This window comes from Triticum aestivum, chromosome 2D, assembly GCF_018294505.1.
Source record: "Triticum aestivum cultivar Chinese Spring chromosome 2D, IWGSC CS RefSeq v2.1, whole genome shotgun sequence".
NCBI classification, from domain to species: Eukaryota; Viridiplantae; Streptophyta; class Magnoliopsida; order Poales; family Poaceae; genus Triticum; species Triticum aestivum.
The window spans coordinates 40,446,897-40,467,582 of record NC_057799.1 but is presented as its reverse complement, the minus strand read 5'-3'; the positions used below and the strand labels follow the sequence as shown (position 1 = coordinate 40,467,582).

Genomic DNA, 20,686 nt, shown 5'->3' with positions numbered 1-20,686 from the left:
GGACAGAGAGCTACCAGAATTCTCATCATCACCACAGCTAAAAAAAGCTCTCCTGACCGAGCTACCGTTCAGCCCTCAGGCACCCCAGGTTCCATAGCCAAGAATACGAGAGCCATGCTTCTCAAGCCTTACCACTTGGTTGCTCCGCTCGTCCTGCTCCTCGTGGCCGCCGGCAGGTGACAGCGATGATGGTTGCTAGTTCGCTCTCAATGGCTTCGCGGGCGCGAACCTGACGCTCGGTGGCGCGAGCACGGTCATGCCGAACGGCCTGCTCATGCTGACCAACGGTGCCACCAGAAAGATGAAAGGTCATGCCTTCCACCCGTCCCTGCTGCTGTTCGGCTCAAGGCCGAACGGCACCGGCCCTGTGTGGTCCTTTTCGACCACCTTGTCTTAGCCATCTTTAGCCACGGCCAGCACGCCGGCCTTAACGTCCGTGGCCTGGCCTTTTTCATCTCTTCGTCTTGGGAGGTGCTCTCCACTGCCTTGTCAGGCCAGCCCTTGGGCCTCAACAACGGCAACCAGAGCGCCAGCATCTTAGCCGTGGAGTTCGACACGCTCTATGATGCCGAGTTCCGCGACATCCACAACAAGTACGTCGGCGTCGACGGTGATAGTCAGGTGTCCCTCAATTCCGCCAACACTGGGTACTACGATGACGGCACCGGGCGGCTACTAAACTTATATGTCATAAGCTGGAAAGCCATCCAAGTGTGGGTGGACTACAAAGGCATGGCAAAGATGATCACTATGACCATGGCTCCGCTGGGCATGGTCAGGCCCAAGAAGCCCATGCTGCAGACCACCATCGTGTAGGAGATATGCCCTAAAGGCAATAATAAATGATATTATTTATCTTCAAGTTCATAATTATGTTTATGTTCCATACTATAACTGCTATGGTTCTCAAGTCTGCAATAACACGAGGCTCGGAGGAAGAACATTTGTGTTGAATCGACCCAGATTGATGTTATGCTATGAGATTCATTCATCACAAGTTTATGGTTGATAACACAGAGATGGTTAATGTTTGCATAATTTCTTAGACCATGAGAGTATCGAGTTTCTTCATACTTGCTTCATGAACTTTGGAGTTTGTTAAACGTCATCCGTAAATGTGTGGCTATTACGGCGGCCTATGGGTTCATGGAAAAGTGTGTCAAGTAACTTGATAGCTCAATATTGGGATTTGCTCCTCCGACGATGGAGAGATATTCTCGGGCCCTCTCGGTGTTACGGTATCCACCATTGTCTGGCCAGACATAGTGTGATTTGATCACAGGGATGCCGGAATACGAAAACGAGAAAAAAGAACAAAACCAGTAACGAGGTTACTAGCATAGTGGACAAGTTGTTGATCCACGGGGATGCAAGTAAAGCTCACCTCGGGTCTTTGTAACATATCGCTAAGCAATAGGAATAGCACACAGCAACTGGAGGTTCACTCGAATATTCATTCGTGTGGGTATAGGGGTCAATATGGGTGTCCATGGCTCCGATGTCGACCATTGATCGGAAAGTGTTCCGGTCATGTCTATGCTTCACCGAACCTATAGGGTCACACGCTTAAGGGTCATCTATCTGCTGAATACTAGATAGGGAGTCTCAGAGAAATTTGCTGAAAAAGTTTCGGAGGCAATGGAAGAGTTCCGGAGAGAGAATAGCGAAATAGTTTCATAAAACCGAAAAGTTGTTTCGGGATATACCATTAAGTCAAATTGGTTTCGGGACACGCCTGATAATTCTTGGAGGGTGCCAAAATTATTCTTGAAACTTCTGGGAATTTTTCGGGATAAAAACCGAAAATGTTTCGGAGCTGCCGGTACCGCTTTGGTTGTTTTTCGCAGATGAAATTCACTAATCTGAAATTATTTCAGAAGGAATCCAAATCATTTTAGTGGGTACTGGAATTATTCTAAGAGCCACAAAAATATTTTCGGATTTAATCGACGCGAAAATTTTTCTTCATGAATAGTGAAAACACATTCTTATTTGTTTTTCCCAGATGAAAATCACTAAATTAAAATTGTTTCAGAACGCGTTGAAAATTATTTTAGTGGGTACTACAAATGTTCTGAGCCCACATAAATATTTTCAGTTCGAACGGACGCTGAAAAATGTCGTCATGAATAGTGAAAGTGCTTTTTGCTTGGCTTCTTGGAGAAGCCACCTTGAGGGCCTTTTGGTATTATCCCCTTGGCTTCTTGGAGAAGCCACCCTTGGGCTTGGCCTATAAATAGGGGTGGAGGGGGTTGCCTAAAGACACACTCTTGCTCTCATACAAATGACATGCATGATCTGGCTCTCTCTCTCTCTCTCCCTCCCAGCGAAATAGTTTCGTAGAGCCGAAAGACTGTCTGGGTTCCGGTAGGAACTAGTTCTGGACGGCGAAGCCCTGCCGGATAGATGACACCGTATGTGTGCAACCCCGTAGAGAGGTCATAGTTTCGATCTTTACGCCCGAGGGGCTGTTTTGAGAGTGCCTCCCGAAGGGCTGTCCAAGTGACGGTCCGAGTTCTGTGAGTCCTCCCGAAGGGCTGTCCGAGTTTTGACAGTCCTCCCGAAGGGCTGTCCGCGACACCATCCGAGGGACTGTCCGACCGCCTCCCGGAGGGCTGTCCGTGGGGCGGATGAGGGTATACATCCTCGCGGTTGGGAGGTTGTAAATCCTAGCTGCGGGGATCTGCACCGCCGTTCGTCATCGACTCTACTTCCACTGCGCTACGAGTCGGTAACGAAAAAGATCAAACCATGTATTTAGTCTCCATAGTGGTCCTGGGCTGGTGCGTAGGTCGGAATTTTTTTGTTTTCTGCTGCTTTACCCAACAATGGCATCAAGAGTCGTGCTATGCGTAGATGCAGGTTACGATCTAGAATACATGGAGATGTATGGGTATTGCATAATATAATTTTGGAGTAGATGAGATCTATTGCTGAAAATTATTTATGCGGGTGACAGATGAAATCTGTTACCCGACGTTCTTGTTGCTTCCCTAGAATTTGCGTTTTCTCAATCTCGAGACAGCATGGTGGAATTTGACAAAGTTCTGGCAATCCGTGATCCTGATTGATCATGGAAGTGCTATCAGTTATTTGGGTTCTGCCGTAGTCAAAAGAAAGATGAAATTCGTAGATGAAAGGGCATTGCAGATATGATCTACACGGGGGTCATGCGTATGACGAAGTTTAGTATGGGGCTCGAGATTTAATTATCTCGTGTGTCATACACCCCGAGATGTTAATCTAGCAACTTGAATAATCATACTTGATGATAAAACGTTGGTAGCTGCGGTTTAAGTCGAAACCTTAGAAGCCATGAAAAATAAGTTTTTGCATGAACCGATTAGAAATGTCTCACTTGGTTTTGCAGGAGGGTTTGCATGTGCATGTGATGTGGTATAGCAATGCTCATATTCCATTTGATTATGTATGAGATGACTATATGATGTAATTAACATGACCTGTGTGTCATGATTCGGCATGATGGCTGGAGCCATATGATTGCACTTTAATGACCTACGTGTCAACCTTAAGTAATGCATTTATTTTATCCGCTATGGAGTTAGCGATATTATCTGGTGCATCGACAAGGTGGTGGCAATCTTCGCGAAGGTGAACACCGACGCGAATGCCGAAGACGAAGAAATACTTGACTTCTCCGTCAGAAGAGGCTATACCATATCATGCTATTATGAATTGCCTGAGATGTTTATCCCTCTTGATGCACCCTTCTTGATTGCGTGGTAGTCGCTTTTATTAGGGTGATCTCTCAAAGAAAAAATATCAAGTAGTTAGTGTTCTCCCAAGTGTAGCACCGTCACGGCACCTAACTTTTTGGGGTATCGCAGGATCTCCCTGGGTACGAACGATTAGGGAAGTGTGAGGCGGGTGAGTTCAGACCTCGCAGCAAGATCACTTGGTTGTCTTGACGTTCTGGAAGGATCTCCCTGAGCTCGGAACACGCCCATCGAAAGATGAATAAGAGTCACATAGAGATGTGATCGGCAAGTTTGCCTACCGATTGAATTTCGCGCCATCAGTGTTCATCTCATTCAATGGCGTTGAATGGATATGCGGGTCTTGTGTCACTCATAATCAATTTTGAGAGATATTGATTTGAGTGGGAGCGCACTGTTGGATTAACATGTTTAATTCTCAGTGCAATTAATTTTGAACACTGTCTAAGTGTTTCTTGCAAAATAGTTGTAGAATAATGGCTCGCGTTTCCACCTTCCCTGATAAAATTGAATAGCTATTAAATATTTGGTTAAAACTTTACGGTTGGTAACGTAATGTGAGGATTGTCCTCAAAAGTGCCGAGAAGGACTTTGTCCTATCGCATGCTTTCCGTATACTCCCGCTAAATGCTATGGATGATGAGACTCTCGTCCTTCGATCCAAAAGCTAGAATTCCGTTACGGTCAAGTGCAATATGTTTTCTTCCATGAAACCCGAACTTCGAAAGTTTGGGATAGTTATGTGATATTCATGGAACTGAAAATTGTTTTCAGATACAAGCAAAGCAATGTTTGTTTGCAAAGGATTAGTAAAGTGTTTACTAGGCATTTGACTGATAAGAGAGGGATCCAGAAGAACACCTGTCATATGATGAAAGATGAATAAAACAACAACTTAAAGAGAAAGGAAGTGTCCAAAGGGTGCTAGTATGACTTACACGCCTACGAAGTCCGGGGCTAATGCCACTCGTAAGTTGGGTGCTTCTTTTGCGAGTAGGGGAAATACTAAAAGTTAAACTGTTAGAAGTATAAAGGCAAAAGGAGTGAAGATTGGAATATCCAGCTCATATGTATGAATGTCATACGAGTTATTGATGTATAGAAGGCTGGTCAGAAGAAATAGTTCTTGGGAATTATGATTAAACTTGTCAATCACTAATTCTTGGGTATTGTGAGTTTATCACAAAGATACCCGCTCGATTGCATTCTGTTGCGAATCCATGCAAGAACTACTACCGCCTGAAAGACTGGCCAGGAATGAGGTTTAGATACACACATGGAACATAGTAAATGTTACTATATCTTCCATCGGTGTATTACCATATGTATTTATTTTCATAAAACATTTTAGAGTTTTACACACTCTAGCCCATTGCATAAAGTATCTTGCAAGAAGGTTGTTCATAAGAGAATTTTTGATGTTCGATGTTATGAATAACAGAAGAGCCATACTTTCATTGTGAATGAGATGTATGTTATGAATAATAATATTAATATATTACCTCTATGTTTACTTTCATAATTCATTTTAGAGTTTCTTACACTCTAGCCCATTGCACAATGTTTATTGCAAAAGGGATGTTCATAAAAGAACAATTGTTGTTCAGTATTATGAATAACATGAAGGGCCATGCTTCCATCCAAGATGGGATGTATGTTATGAATATTGATGGTAAAATGATACATCCATAACACTGACGCTAAATGTCGCAAGATTATGAGAATACCACACATGTGTGGCACTGCATTTGGTCACATTGGAGAATCCCGCATGGAAAAATTCCATTATGATGGATTTTAAAGTCGTTTGATTTTGAATCATCTGACACTTGTAACTTTTCTCCGAAATGTGAAGTGACTGAAATACCGTTCACAGCCATAAGGAACGAGCAACAAACTTATTGGTGATCATACATTTTGATCTGTGTAGTTCAATAAATGTTGTTGCAAGTAGTGGATTTATATATCTTCAGAAATGACTCAAGTAGATATATGGATATTTGCTTGATGAGACGTAAGTCTGGATCTTTTGAAATCATTCGAAGGGTTTTCAAAAATGAATTAGAAGTTATTGTAACAAGGAAATTATGTTTCTGCAATTTTATTGCAGAAAGGAATATTTGAGTTACAAGTTTAGCGAATGTCTGATGAGTTGTGAAAAGAGTTTCATAACTTACAACTCCCGGAACACCACAATGTCTGTGAAGATGTAATCAAACCATTTATGACATGGTAAGATCAAAGATGACATAAATAAATTTGCCATTATCACTTTTAAAGAGTAATGCTTTAGAGACTGCGGCTTTTACACTGAAAAGAGCTCCATCAGGTCTGTTGAAATGATGGCATGGTATGGTACGCCCAACCATGTTATATCTTTTCTTAACATTTGGAATATGGGGCTTGTGTAAAAGGTTACAAACATATTCCAAATCAGACAAGTGCTACTTTGTAAGTTATCCCAAGTCATTGAGTGCTTCCCCCACCACTATACCGAGGCAAAGGATTTTCGCCACAAAACGGTATGCTTTTAAAGAGAATAGTTCTTGCAAAAGGGTAAGTGGGAGGACAGTGCAACTCGACGAGATAACAAGTATCTTCGTCATCAGGTCAAAGGAAAGGAACCTTGGAAGTAATTCCAGAGTTTTCTACTGCGACTGATACGGAAGCCTCTACATTAGATGTATGGACTTCGGTCGAACTTGTAGCTGAACAACATAGGCAAAGCTCGTGCAAACCTCTCAGGTGCGCAAACGAGATATTGTTGTTAGACAACAGTATACCTATGATACACAAGGAAGCGTTGATGGGCCCTGTCTCTGGAATTGGCTGAATGCCAATATAATCCGAGATAGTTTCCATAAATGATTCAAGATTTAAATCTTGATAAACCCTCCGAAAGACTTGGAGTCTAACGGATTGTAATGGGACTATAAACTGATATGGATAAAAATGTTTTATCCATTAAGCTCGACTTGTTGCAATAACAAGTTCAAGGAGTTGACTACAATGAGATTGTCTCACCGTAGCAATGCTTAAAGTCGGTTCGGGTTAAACTAGCAATTAATACATATTTCAAAACATGAGATATGCAACATGGATGACAAAATAATTTCCATGAAATGGAAATACAACCTAGGACTTGTATGTGAGACAATCCAAAGTATTTTGTCAGTCCAGAGTATGCTAGTAAGTATGCAAACTTCAGAGTTCCAGCAATGGACAGAAGAGAGCAAAATGAAGTTGGAATCTTCGTTTTTGATGGAATGGTCAAAGGGGTTTGACTTCATCAATGAGTAACGAAGATGCTTGTGGTTTCAAGAAAGTAAGTGGGAGCATAATAATATTTCTGAAAACCTTGTGTGTTAGACACATTGTTAATTGGAAATAAGTTTCTTGACACGAATTAGGACTTCATTTGAAAATAGTTTTCTGATGAAGCGCTTGGGCTAAATAGCCTTGATATTAGGCATAATGATCTATGGAGATAGATTTATCTAATGGGGCTGAGCAAAAAAACATATTGACAAGATGCTAAAACCGTTTAGCACTAAGAACCACAAGGAATGATTCTTGCCGAAGTCACATGGAAAGAGTTTTTGCAAGAATCAGTGTCCCAAAACACTGACGAGCAAAATACATGATGGAGATTCCACACACTCATGTGTTTGGATTAATCATGTATTCCATGGTATGTAAAACAACCAGATATGTCCAATACTCCCAAGCTCTTGTGAGTATAGATACCAGTGTGATCAAAAGTATGATCATGGGACAACAGTGAAAAAGGATCATTGAGTACTAAAGTAGCACTGATGACATGTTTTCTCGCAAGTGGAGATCATGAAGAGTTCGTTGTAAAAGGTTACATCGATACAATCTTCATCATTTCTCCATGCGATTTTCGATTTAAATTGAGGGTTTTGTGTAACACACAATATGGTGGTGCAATTAGTTGGAAATTGTTCCAAACAAGTTACTGTGGCGAATTCTATAACAGAGGCGAATTATGTTGCCGCTTTAGAAGTGACAAAGACAAAGATGTTGAATCATATAGTTCATTCATGAACTTAGTATGGTTCCAAGAAGGCTTTGGTCAATGGGACACTATTGCAGATAGTTGCTCCATAACTCAGTCTGAGAATCATGTTTCAAACAATGATTCACATATATACATAGCCAAGTCCACACAAAATATGAATTTTGTGAAAGCATGAAAATGCGAGGATATGCAGAGATACACACGGAGCTGAAGTTGTCAGATCCGATGGACATCAGGCTATACCACATGCGAAGCATTTTTTACACCAGTATGCCATAGGTGTAAAGTGCATTAGCATTAACTAGATTATTGACTCTAGTGCAAGTGGGAGTCTGTAGGAGATATGCCCTAGAGGCAATAATAAATGATATATTTATCTCTAAGTTCATAATTATGTTTATGTTCCATGCTATAACTGCTATAGTTCTCAAGTATGCAATAACACGAGGCTCGGAGGAAGACTCATATGCACGTGTGGAATAATAAACGGTAAGAAGTATTCTTAGTTTGGCCTCTAAGACTAGCTCAAGTGTTGCATGCTGGTTCTGTTTTCCTGATCATGGGCATGTCTATGCCAGCAACTTTGAGGGCACAATGTTAAGAGAACATTTGTGTTGAATCGACCCGGATTGATGTTATGCTATGAGATTCATTCGTCACAAGTTTATGGTTGATAACACAGAGATGGTTAATGTTTGCATAATTCCTTAGACCATGAGAGTATTGAGTTTCTTCATACTTGCTTCATGAACTTTGGGGTTTGTTAAACGTCATCCGTAAATGGGTGGCTATTACGGCGGCTTACGGGTTCATGGAAAAGTGTGTCAAGTAACTTGATAGCTCAATATTGGGATTTGCTCCTCCGACGATGGAGAGATATTCTCGGGCCCTCTCGGTGTTACGGTATCCATCATCGTCTGGCCAGACACAGTGTGATTTGATCACAGGGATGCCGGAACACGGAAACGAGAAAAGAGAACAAAACCAGTAACGAGGTAACTAGCATAGTGGACAAGTTGTTGATCCACGGGGATGCAAGTAAATCTCACCTCGGGTCTTTGTAACATATCGCAAAGCAACAAGAATAGCACACGGCAACTGGAGGTTCACTCGAATATTCATTCGTGTGGGTATAGGGGTCAATATGGGTGTCCACGGCTCCGATGTTGATCATTGATCGGAAAGTGTTCCGGTCATGTCTATGCTTCACCGAACCTATAGTGTCACACGCTTAAGGGTCATCTATCTGCTGAATACTAGATAGGGAGTCTGAGAGAAATTTGCCGAAAAAGTTTCGGAGACAATGGAAGAATTCCGGAGAGAGAATAGCGAAATAGTTTCGTAAAACCGAAAAGTTATTTGGGATATACATTTAAGTCAAATTGGTTTCGGGACACGCCTGATAATTCTTGGAGGGTGCCAGAATTATTCTGGAAACTTCTGGGAATTTTTCGGGATAAAAACCGGAAATGTTTCGGAGCTGCTGGTACCGCTTTGGTTGTTTTTCGCACATGAAATTCACTAATCTGAAATTGTTTCAGAACGAATCCAAAATCATTTTAGTGGGTACTGGAATTATTCTAAGACCCATAGAAATATTTTCGGATTTAATGGACGCGAAAAATTGTCTTCATGAATAGTGAAAACGCATTCTTGTTTGCTTTTCGCAGATGAAAATCACTAAACTGAAATTGTTTCGGAACGCGTTGAAAATTATTTTAGTGGGTACTGGAAATGTTCTGAACCCACATAAATATTTTCAGTTCGAACGGACGCTGAAAAATGTCGTCATGAATAGTGAAAGTGCTTTTTGCTTGGCTTCTTGGAGAAGCCACCTTGAGGGCCTTTTGGTATTATCCCCTTGTTTCTGGGAGAAGTCACCCTTGGGCTTGGCCTATAAATAGGGGTGGAGGGGGCTGCCTAAAGACACACTCTTGCTCTCATACAAATGCCATGCATGATCTGGCTCTCTCTCTCCCTCCCAGCGAAATAGTTTCGTAGAGCCGAAAGGCTGTCTGGGTTCCGGCAAGAACTAGTTCTGGACGGCGAAGCCCTGCCGGATAGATGACATCGTATGTGTGCAACCCCGTAGAGAGGTCGTAGTTTCGATCTTTACGCCCGAGGGGCTGATTTGAGAGTGCCTCCCGAAGGGCTGTCCAAGTGACGGTCCGAGTTATGTGAGTCCTCCCAAAGGGCTGTCCGAGTGACCGTTCAAGTTTTGAGGGTCCTCCTGAAGGGCTGTCCGCGACACCATCCGAGGGACTGTCCGACCGCCTCCCAGAGGGCTGTCCGTGGGGCGGATGTGGGTATACATCCTCGCGGTTGGGAGGTTGTAAATCCTAGCTGCAGGGATCTGCACCGCCGTTCGTCATCGACTCTACTTCCGCTGCGCTACGATCCGGTAACGAAAAAGATCAAACCATGTATGTAGTCTCCATAGTGGTCCTGGGCTGGTGCGTAGGTCGGAATTTTTTTTGTTTTCTGCTGCGTTACCCAACACATCGACCTCTCTGGCGTGGTGCAGAGCACGGCATACGTCGGCTTCTCCTCGGCAATGCGCGATATCTCCTCCGGACACTTCAACATCGGCTAGAGCTTTGCGCTGGACGGGCCGACCCCGGTTCTGAACATCTCGGTGTTGTCGGCCTTACCATCGGCCTGGACGAAGACCAACTGGTCCAACTCACCGTCAATGTCCATGTCGCTGAAGCTAGTGCTGGCCTTAGCATCGGTGACGCTGGTTTCGGTTGGCATCAGAATCGACGTCTGTGCAAGACGGCGTCTCAATTGCTCTGAGGTGCAAGAGGACTGGGAGGTTTTGTTAGGCCCTGACCGATTCTCTTACAAAGACTTGTTTCATGCGACCGAGGGGTTCAGTGAGAAGAACCTGCTTGGGAGAGGAGGTTTCGGAAGTGTATATAAGGGTGTGCTTCGCAAGCTTGACATGGAGGTTGCAGTGAAGAGAATGTCACATGATTCGAGGCAAGGGGTAAAGGAGTTCATCGCCGAGGTGGTGAGCATTGGTCGTCTTCGACATAGAAATATCGCACAATTGTTGGGCTACTGCAGGTGTAAGGGTGAACTGTTGGGGAACATAGTAATTTCAAAATTCCTACGCACACGCAAGATCATGGTGATGCATAGCAACGAGAGGGGAGAGTGTTGTCTATGTACCCTCGTAGACCGTAAGCGGAAGCGTTTATCAACGCGGTTGGTCGTACACCTTCACGACCCATCCCGATCAAGTACCGAATGTACGGCACCTCCGCGTTCAGCACACGTTCAGCTCGATGACGTCCTCGCCTTCTTGATCCAGCAAGAGGGGCGAAGTAGTAGATGAGTTCCGGCAGCACGACGGCGTGGTGACGGTGTTGGTGAAGAACAATCTTCACAAGGCTTCGCCTAAGCACTACGAATACTATGACGGAGGATAAACTAGAGGGGACGGGGTTGCCGGCAAACGGCTTGGTGTTTCTTGATGTGTCTTGGGTGCTAGCCCTACCCCTCTATTTATATGTTGAGCCCTGGGGTCGAAACTTGGAGGAAAAGCCTCCTCAAAGTCGGTTTTGCCCGAAAGGCAAGAGTCCTTCTCGGACTCCAGGGCTAGACGCCAGGGTTCCCGGCGTCTACCCCCTAGACGCCAGGGTTCCTGGCGTCTAGCCTCTGGTCTCCGCAAAACTTTCTTTTGCACTTCCCAAAAGCCTCGTGGGCTTTTCCCTTTTGCTCAAATAAAGTGTTCTTGTACCCAAACATTTCGGGAGACATCCGGAACCCCTTCCGGTGAATTCCGGAACCCTTCCGGAGATCAAACACTACTATCCCATATATTAAACTTTACCTCTGGACCATTCCGGAGCTCCTCGTCATGTCCATGATCTCATCAGGGACTCTGAACAACATTCGGCCACCAACATACATAACTCATATAATACTATATCGTCAAGGAACGTTAAGCGTGCGGACCCTACGGGTTCGAGAACTATGTAGACATGACCGAGACACCTCTCTGGTCAATAACCAATAGCGGAGCCTGGATGCCCATATTGGCTCCTACATATTCTACGAAGATCTTTATCGGTTGAACCGCATAACAACATACGTTGTTCCCTTTGTCATCGGTATGTTTACTTGCCCAAGATTCGATCGTCGGTATCTCTATACCTAGTTCAATCTCGTTACCGGTAAGTCTCTTTACTCGTTCCGTAATGCATCATCCCTTGACTAACTCATTAGTCACATTGCTTGCAAGGCTTATAGTTATGTGCATTACCGAGAGGGCCCAAAGATACCTCTCCGACAACCGGAGTGACAAATCCTAATCTCGATCTATGCCAACTCAACAAACACCATCGGAGACACCTGTAGAGCACCTTTATAATCACCCAGTTACGTTGTGACGTTTGGTAGCACACAAAGTGTTCCTCCGGTATTCGGGAGTTGCATAATCTCATAGTCATAGGAACATGTATAAGTCGTGAAGAAAGCAATAGCGACATACTAAACGATCAAATGCTAAGCTAACGGAATGGGTCAAGTCAATCACATCATTCTCTAATGATGTGCTCCCGTTAATCAAATGACAACTCATGTCTATGGCTAGGAAACTAACCATCTTTGATTCAACGAGCTAGTCAAGTAGAGGCATACTAGTGACACTCTGTTTGTCTATGTATTCACACATGTACTAAGTTTCCGGTTAATATAATTCTAGCATGAATAATAAACATTTATCATGAAATAAGAAAATAAATAATAACTTTATTATTTCTTCTAGGGCATATTTCCTTCATGAAGTTCTCCTCATGTATGACTACATGTAAAATGGTAGTCTTGACAAGTACCTACACACAAGAAATGGCCCAACTCTATGTTGGTCCCAGAGGTATTCAATCATCAAAGGTGTGGCCTCAAGCTTATTGTACTACATGAGGAATGGGAGCAGGTCATCATCCATCGAGATGTAAAGGCAAGTAATGTGCTCTTGGACAACAAGATGAATGGACAGTTGGGTGATTTTGGTCTTCCGAGAAAATATGAGCACGAAACTGCCGCTGAAACCACCCATGTGGCTGGCACCATGGGATACCTTGCGCCAGAACTCTTGCGCGCCGGGAGGCCAACACCTTTCTCTGATGTATATGCATTTGGCGTGTTTCTCCTAGAAGTCACATGTGGACGAAGGCCAATCTTCATCGATGAGCAAAACAATCGGGTATTGTTGGTCGAATGGGTCCTTGAGCACCACCATGACGGCTCAATGCTCGACACGGTGGATCCACGACTCGGTGGAGAATTCAACACGGAGGAGGTAACCATCGTGCTCAAATTGGGTTTGCTATGCACGTACCCGTCGCCCAATGCACGGCCTATCATGCGAAAGGTCATGCAGTACCTCGACCATGGTCAATCGCCTCCTGATTTATCTCCGGCCTACATAAGCTACGTAATGATGGCCCAAATGCAAAATGAAGGATTTGATTCGCACAACATGCCATGTCCTCTGCCCGCAATGAGTGTCGCCACTATGTCGGGTGAGTCTTCAGCGACCATATTGCGAGAGGGAAGATGAAGCATGTATGTAATTGACCGACCTCTCTCTCTCTCTCTCTTCACTAATTTGGTGGTAAGGAGTTGTAGTAAGAAGTTATGCTTTGTTGCTGTCAAAGAAAAAGGTTATGCTTGTGGTTCGGCACTGCTCCGTCCTGCATGTTGGAACTGTCCGTTTTCCGTTAAATGAATGTTGGTTAATCACTATATGAATAAGTAAAAGTGGTTAAGAAAGATTTCATGCATAGCTTTGAAGGTTGGAGTGTACAAGTACTGTGACGAGTCGTCGTCTTGTTGACCAGCCTGTCAACCTGTAATTGTGTCCACCGACCAAATGAATCGGCCGGTAACAGCACATTGCGTGTTCATGAACAGCTTGATTGAAAGTCAAGAGCTACGTTCACAACATTATTCCAATGGTTGTATGCGCCGTTGTGTGTTCTTTGATTTGTACATCGATCAAGCACCAGCGGGCAATTCATTGAGCAGGCGGCTCGGCAGAGTGCTGCTCAGCTTCTGACGCTACTGTCGAAGGCCCAAGGTTACCACCGACAGCAACGAGTCCAGCCACACCGAGCTGCCCGAGGCCGCCATGGCCTGCCTCGTGGGCCTCCTCCGCCAGCTCGGAGACCTAGCGCAGTACGTTGTTCCTGTCCCTCCCTCGCTTTCTGCACGTGCGTGCTACCGTCTGAAACTGCGCTAGCTCTTGATCTTCTTCAGGCTCACCGCAGAGGTGTTCCACGGCCGCGTCAGCACGGGCGCGCGGCCTCACGCTGCTTGCTCGGCTGCTCGAGGCGGAGCTTCCGCTCATCGAGGAAGGTCTCTTATTATCATTTCCCAAGCTCATTTCTCCGTTTTCTAGCTTTCCAATTCTGTGCTTTTTATACCATAAAAAATTAACTTGCCATTTGAACCTCCTACAGATTAAAAACAGAGGCATTATCCGATACGCTCCAACAACTTAAACATCGACACAACATCCAAAGAATCAGGCGTCAGATACACAACTAACACAATCAAGATTCGTCACAAGATGAAGCATCGGAAGCAAACATGTTGTCTTCAGCTGATTCGCCTGAAACATCAAACACGAGACTGCCATGCTCTGCTGTGCCGGTGAACAAGGAGAGAAGCAGTGACTTCGTCAAGAAGACCACTTCGTTTAGGGCATGGCTCTCTCCAAGTGCAGCCTGTACCCATGCGTGTGGCATCACACAATGCAATGCTGATGAATTTACCAGCCATGGCACCAACAAGGCTGACGAGAATGCCAACATTACAACAAATTCTCGTAGTGCCCTTGTTGACTTCATTGCCTCGAGAGTCGAAAGCTTCCCAAGGAAGCTTTCTGCCAGGAAGCACGGTGACCCGTTGACCGAATCCTTCCGGAACATGGCTAGGAAGCTACTGCTTGAGAATGAATCACCAGAGAATTTCAGTACCAGCAAACTAGTGCATTCTGAAGACGTGCCAGATCCAGATGAAGTTGCATTTTCTAGCAAAAACACCAAGGACACTCAGCAAGAGGCGAGCAATGTCTTACGGGATCTATTTGGTCCGTCTTCTTCGACCAAAACTGTAAATTTACGGGTTTGACCACTTTTTTTGGATCTGCTAGAGATGCTCTTACAGCCACAGTTAGGTAGATAGTCTTCTGTCACACGCAAAAAGCGCGTGCGCTCGCGTGGACTTTGGACGCTTGCCGCGATTGCCCGATGCCTCCCCTTTTTTTTTCTTTTTTCAAACAAAAGTCGAAAGTATTAGAAACATCGTGCAAATTGTTGATTGGTCCCGTAGTTTCTATGGATGGAAATCATGTCGACGTTGATTGTACAAGTGGTTAAAAAAAATCCATGCGTACCTCTGAAGGTTGGAGTATACTGTATACAAGTACTCTGACAACAACCTGTAATTGTGTCCACCAAATGATCGGTAACAACATATCGCGTGTTTATGAATAGCTCGATTGAAGGTTAAGATCGTGCATTACGCTGTAGGATGCAAATTTCAAACCTTTAAGGTACCCTCGCACACTTTTTAGTTCAACGAAATGAACTCGGACAATAAAGTTACCTCTGAAGATGCGCCTGATCTCCAGAAGGTCGTGTTGGACTGTATTAACATAAATACTCTCTCTGTAAAGAAATATAAAAACATTTAGATCACTATTTTAGTGATCCAAACGCTCTTATATTTCTTTACGGAGGGAGTAACAAATAAATAAATAAAATAAAATTCCCCGAACACAGTTGCTATCAGTCAGGGTACATAAGCGATCTGGGACTGCATCCTGTGAAATTAGTATACTTTGGACAAAAATCACTACAATAGACCGTGCAGCTAATAACAACTAGTTTCAGAAACACAAAGTGGAGCCATGGCGGTCGAGGCAGGCATGCAACCGCGGCTGGCTCTCCGGGAGTGATGGGTGGGACCCTTAGGCTGGCTTTGATGTGCTCGACGAGCACATCTTGCCGCACATCAAGAGGTGCCGCGGCGACGAGCACGAAGTGGCGGCCGGAGAGGAAGGTGCGGTCTGCCACCTCACCGCCGCCAAGGAGGAGCACGGCCTTGCCACCGCGCTTCGCATGATGGCAATGCAGTTTTATCTCGGCATCGACGAGCGACCGCCAATTTATGGTTAAATTTCTAGCGCGGGGTATGTATTTCCTATGCATGCACTGTGGTGGGATGATGAACAATTTTAGTGCGAAGTTGTTTTAAAAATTTGAAGCACCGATTTACAGGATCTATTATGTCATTGATAGACCTCAAATGATTTTTACGGTATCGAATTTTAGCGGATCTGCTAGAGATGCTCTAAGCAATCGGATACTGCATCACATGAAATTAGTATACTTGGGCAAAACTCACTACAATAGACGGTGTAGCTAATAACAACTCGTTTCAGAAGTTTCGCAAACAAAAAGAAACTTGTTTCAGAAACACAAGACAGAAAAGATTCAGGCAAGTAGTCAGTCAGCTGAAATGATTCAGGACAGGATGTTCACGCTGATATTATCTTTTACTCGATAATTAAGAAGCCGGAATAATTTTTTTAATAAAGAGCTTGAAGATACTAATCATCCAGAAACATTCAGACAAGGTCCTGTCCAGAATTTAGAATAGAACGGAAGTGTAGTTACTGTGCATCAGATCAGCTAAGAAATACTATGCCTCATCCGTCGGTGCTACAGCCAGAATATTCCATTCCTGCAGACCACATGGCTGATGGCACTCGTTGGGGAGTTAAATGGACGGAACCACCACTTACCAGCGAAAAACCATCATTTTACGATTTGTGACATTTGCACTGAACCGAAATTTTGACAGTGGCAAAAAAACACCAACGGTAGATGCTAATCGTGACACAAAAGTAGAGGTTCTATGCATCCAACTCCCCGTCGGATAACATCACTTAAGCCACGTTTCCGACTTGAGCGAAACAAATTAATTGTGAATTTTTGACTATTCATCGTAAAAACAGGCTCACATTACATATGCGGATGAACACGAATGACAGCGATGGTACTTGAGTGGAAACTCCAAGTAGAAACCCTAGCATACCTACGCGCCATTAATTGGACGATCTGATGAGTGATGACCATATTTTCCCCATCGAGCACGGTGCCGAATAACACCGACATCAGAAAATGACTAGATCCAACAAAGCATTAAGTGAGTGGATTGCCAGTTTGTCACCGGGCATTGGCCTGAATCGTACGTATCAAGAACTACAAGGACGACTTGAGACTTGAGGTTGCCTGGCCTTGCCGGTCCTCTCACGTCTCAAATACAGTAAGACTTGAGACTTGAGAGTTGAGACTTGAGGTTGCCTTGCCTCCCCTTGATGGTGCTTGAGACTTGAGGGGGCCTTGCCTTGCCCTCAAAAGTATTGCATTCAACCACAAGGATCGCAGTGTTCTCGTCACCACACCTCGGAAGGACTCACAAGGAGATATTGTCACGGTTCAGAAATCCCAAGCACCATGCCCAAGGACAAAGAGATCGGCGTGCGATCCTTCTGCGCCGCTGGTGATACGAGAGCCATGCTTCTTCCCGAGCCTTACCACTTAGTTGCTCTGGTCCTTCTCCTGGTCGCAGCTTCGCGGCCACCGGCGAAGCCGGCAGCGGCGATGTGCAGTTCGTCTACAGCGGCTTCGCGGGCGCGAACCTGACGCTCGACGGCGCGGTTGAGGTCATGCCGAGCGGCCTCCTGATGCTGACCAACGGTGTCACCAGAAATATGAAAGGTCAGGCCTTCTACCCGATCCCGCTGCCGTTCCGCAACGCCACCGGCGCCGTGCGGTCCTTCTCGACCATCTTCGCGTTCGCAATCTTCGGCCAATACGACGACCTGAGCAGCGACGGCATGGCCTTCTTCGTCTCCACATCCAAGGAGGTGCTCTCCACGGCGTTGCCAGGCCAGTTTTTGGGTCTCCTCAACGACACCAATAATGGCAACCAGAGCGCCCGCATCGTCGCCGTGGAGCTAGACACGTTCCAAGACGCCGAGTTGCAAGACATCGACAACAACCACGTCGGTGTCGACGTCGATAGCCTGGTGTCGCGCCGTTCCCACTTCTCCGGGTATTACGATGATGACACCGGTATGTTTCAGAACCTAAGCCTGATAAGCCGGAAGGCCATACAAGTGTGGGTTGACTACGACAGAACTGCAACGAAGATCACGGTGACCATGGCTCCCCTCGGCGTGGCCAGGCCCAAGAGGCCCCTCCTGCAGACAACAGTCGACCTCTCTGATGTGGTGCAGAGCACGGCGTACGTTGGGTTCTCGTCAGCAAGTGGCGGTCTCGTCAGCGCACGACACTTCCTCCTTGGCTGGAGCTTCGCGCTGGATGGGCCAGCTCCTCCACTGAACATCTTGAGGCTGCCGGCCCTTCCATCAACCAACGCATGGTCCCTGTCCATCTCTATGAAGATCGTGCTGGCCTTAGCATCAGCGGCGCTGGTTTTGGCGGGCATAGGAATCTATATCTTTATAAGACGGCGTCTCAAGTACTCAGAGGTGCATGAGGACTGGGAGATTACATTCAGTCCAAACCGATTCTCTTACAAAGACTTGTTTCATGCGACCGAGGGGTTCAGTGACAACAACCTACTTGGCAGGGGAGGTTTTGGAAGTGTCTATAAGGGTATGCTTCGCAAGCCTGCCATGGAGGTCGCCGTAAAGAGGATGTCACACGATTCAAGGCAAGGAGTAAGGGAGTTCATTGCAGAGGTGGTGAGCATTGGTCGTCTTCGACACCGACATATCACACAATTGTTAGGCTACTGCAGACGGAAGGGTGAGCTTCTCCTGGTTTATGATTACATGGAAAATGATAGTCTTGACAAGTATCTGCACACAAGAAATGGCCCAACGCTATGTTGGTCCCAGAGGTATTCAATCATCAAAGGTGTGGCATCAAGTTTATTGTATCTACATGAGGAATGGGAGCAGGTTGTCATTCACCGAGATATAAAGGCAAGCAATGTGCTATTGGATAGTAAGATGAATGGATGGTTAGGCGATTTTGGTTTGGCAAGGATATATGACCATGAAAACACCGCTGAAACCACCCATGTGGCTGGCACCATGGGATATCTTGCGCCTGAACTCTCACGCGCGGGGAGGCCAACACCCTTCTCCGATGTGTACGCATTTGGCGTGTTTCTCCTAGAGGTCACATGTGGACGCAAGCCAATCTTCATCGATGAGCAGAACAGTCGGGTGTTGTTGATCGAGTGGGTGCTTGAGCACCACCACAACGGCTCAATGCTCGACATGGTGGATCCACGACTCGGGCGGGAATTCAACACGGAAGAGGTAACCATCGTGCTCAAATTAGGTTTGCTATGCACATATCCATTGCCCAACGCGCGGCCTATCATGCGAAAGGTCATGCAGTACCTCGACCATGATCAATTGCCTCCTGATTTATCACCAGCCTACATAAGCTACATCATGATGGCCCAAATGCAAAATGAAGGGTTTGATTCGCACAACATGCCATGTTCTCAACCCATAGCGAGTGTTGCCACTGTATCAGGAGAGTCCTCGGCGACTATTTTGCGAGAGGGAAGATGAAGTGTGTATTTAATTGACCTCTTTCTCTCTCTCTCTCTCTCTCTCTCTCTCTGTGTGTGTGTTGAATTACTAAGAAGTCGTGCTCTGTTGTCCGGCATTGTTGCGTCCTGGATGTCGGAACTGTCCATTTTCTATTATATGAATGTTGGCTAATCAATATATGTGTAAGTGATTAAGAAAGGCTTCATGCATAGATTTGAAGGTTGGAGTGTATAAGTACCGCTGACTAGTCGTTGATCAGCCCGACAACTTGTAATTGTGTCCACCAAACGAATCCGCTGGTAACAACATATTGTGCGTTGATGAACAGCTTGATTGAAGGTCAAGAGCTGCATGCGCATGATTCGATTGGCTTGCGGCGTGAACTAACCCTGGGACGGTAACTAGGTTGTGCTCGTGATCGTGAGTTCGGTGACTGGGTACTCCAGACACCACTGGGTTGGGCCCTATCTGATATTTGTCCGCTGGCATGTTACAAAAACAGCTAGCTAGCGTTTGTTGTGTTCTTGCCTCCAGGAATTGGATCCTTTTAATGCCTAGAGATCACGAGGCATGTGATCTACTCCCTCCGTTCCTAAATACTTGTCTTTCTAGGCATTTCAAATGACTATCACATACGGATGTATGTAGACCTAATTTAGAGTGTAGATTCACTCATTTTACAAGGGTGTAGTCACTTGTTAAAATGCCTAGAAAGATAAGTATTTAGGAACGGAGGGAGTACTTCTACAAGGGTAAGTGAAGCTTATTTTCATCAGGAAGCATTACCATGGTAAATACGCAATATTCCTTGTGTATTTCCAGGCTGGCATATCATAAATTGAGAACCTTTCATACGTTAAGAACGTATAAAAGTAAGAACCTAACGATTTTTCGTAGCTTGTAAATGCATTGTACGCAGTCGATGTATCGCCAAAGGTGTAAAGATTGGAGGAAGCGTTGAACCCTTTGGTCTCGGGCCGTTGTATATATTGAGAATCTGTCGTGGGTTACAAGTTTGGGAGGTTGCTAGGACTCTCTAGGATTACACGAGAAAGAGAGACAGAAGGTTACACGAGAGGGAGAAGAGATAGAAGTTTGAATACACATATATCTCTATCTATCTATCTAACATCCTCCCTCAATCTAAACCTATGAAACTCTGTCAAGATTTAGATTGTATATGAACTCATTCATCCTCCTCGTGGAAAGTGGCTTAGTAAACCCATCAGCAAGTTGACCTCCTGTTGGAATAAACCTGATGTCAAGTAGCTTTCGAGCCACTCGTTC

The 20,686-nt window shown here is 45.1% G+C and overlaps 2 pseudogenes; both read left to right on the top strand.

Moving 5' to 3' along the window:
* Window positions 1-93: 93 nt before the first annotated feature.
* LOC123051419 (L-type lectin-domain containing receptor kinase SIT2-like) lies at window positions 94-13,348 on the top strand (annotated as a pseudogene).
* Window positions 13,349-17,230: 3,882 nt separating this feature from the next.
* LOC123048599 (L-type lectin-domain containing receptor kinase SIT2-like) lies at window positions 17,231-19,417 on the top strand (annotated as a pseudogene).
* The last annotated feature ends 1,269 nt before the right edge of the window (window positions 19,418-20,686 follow it).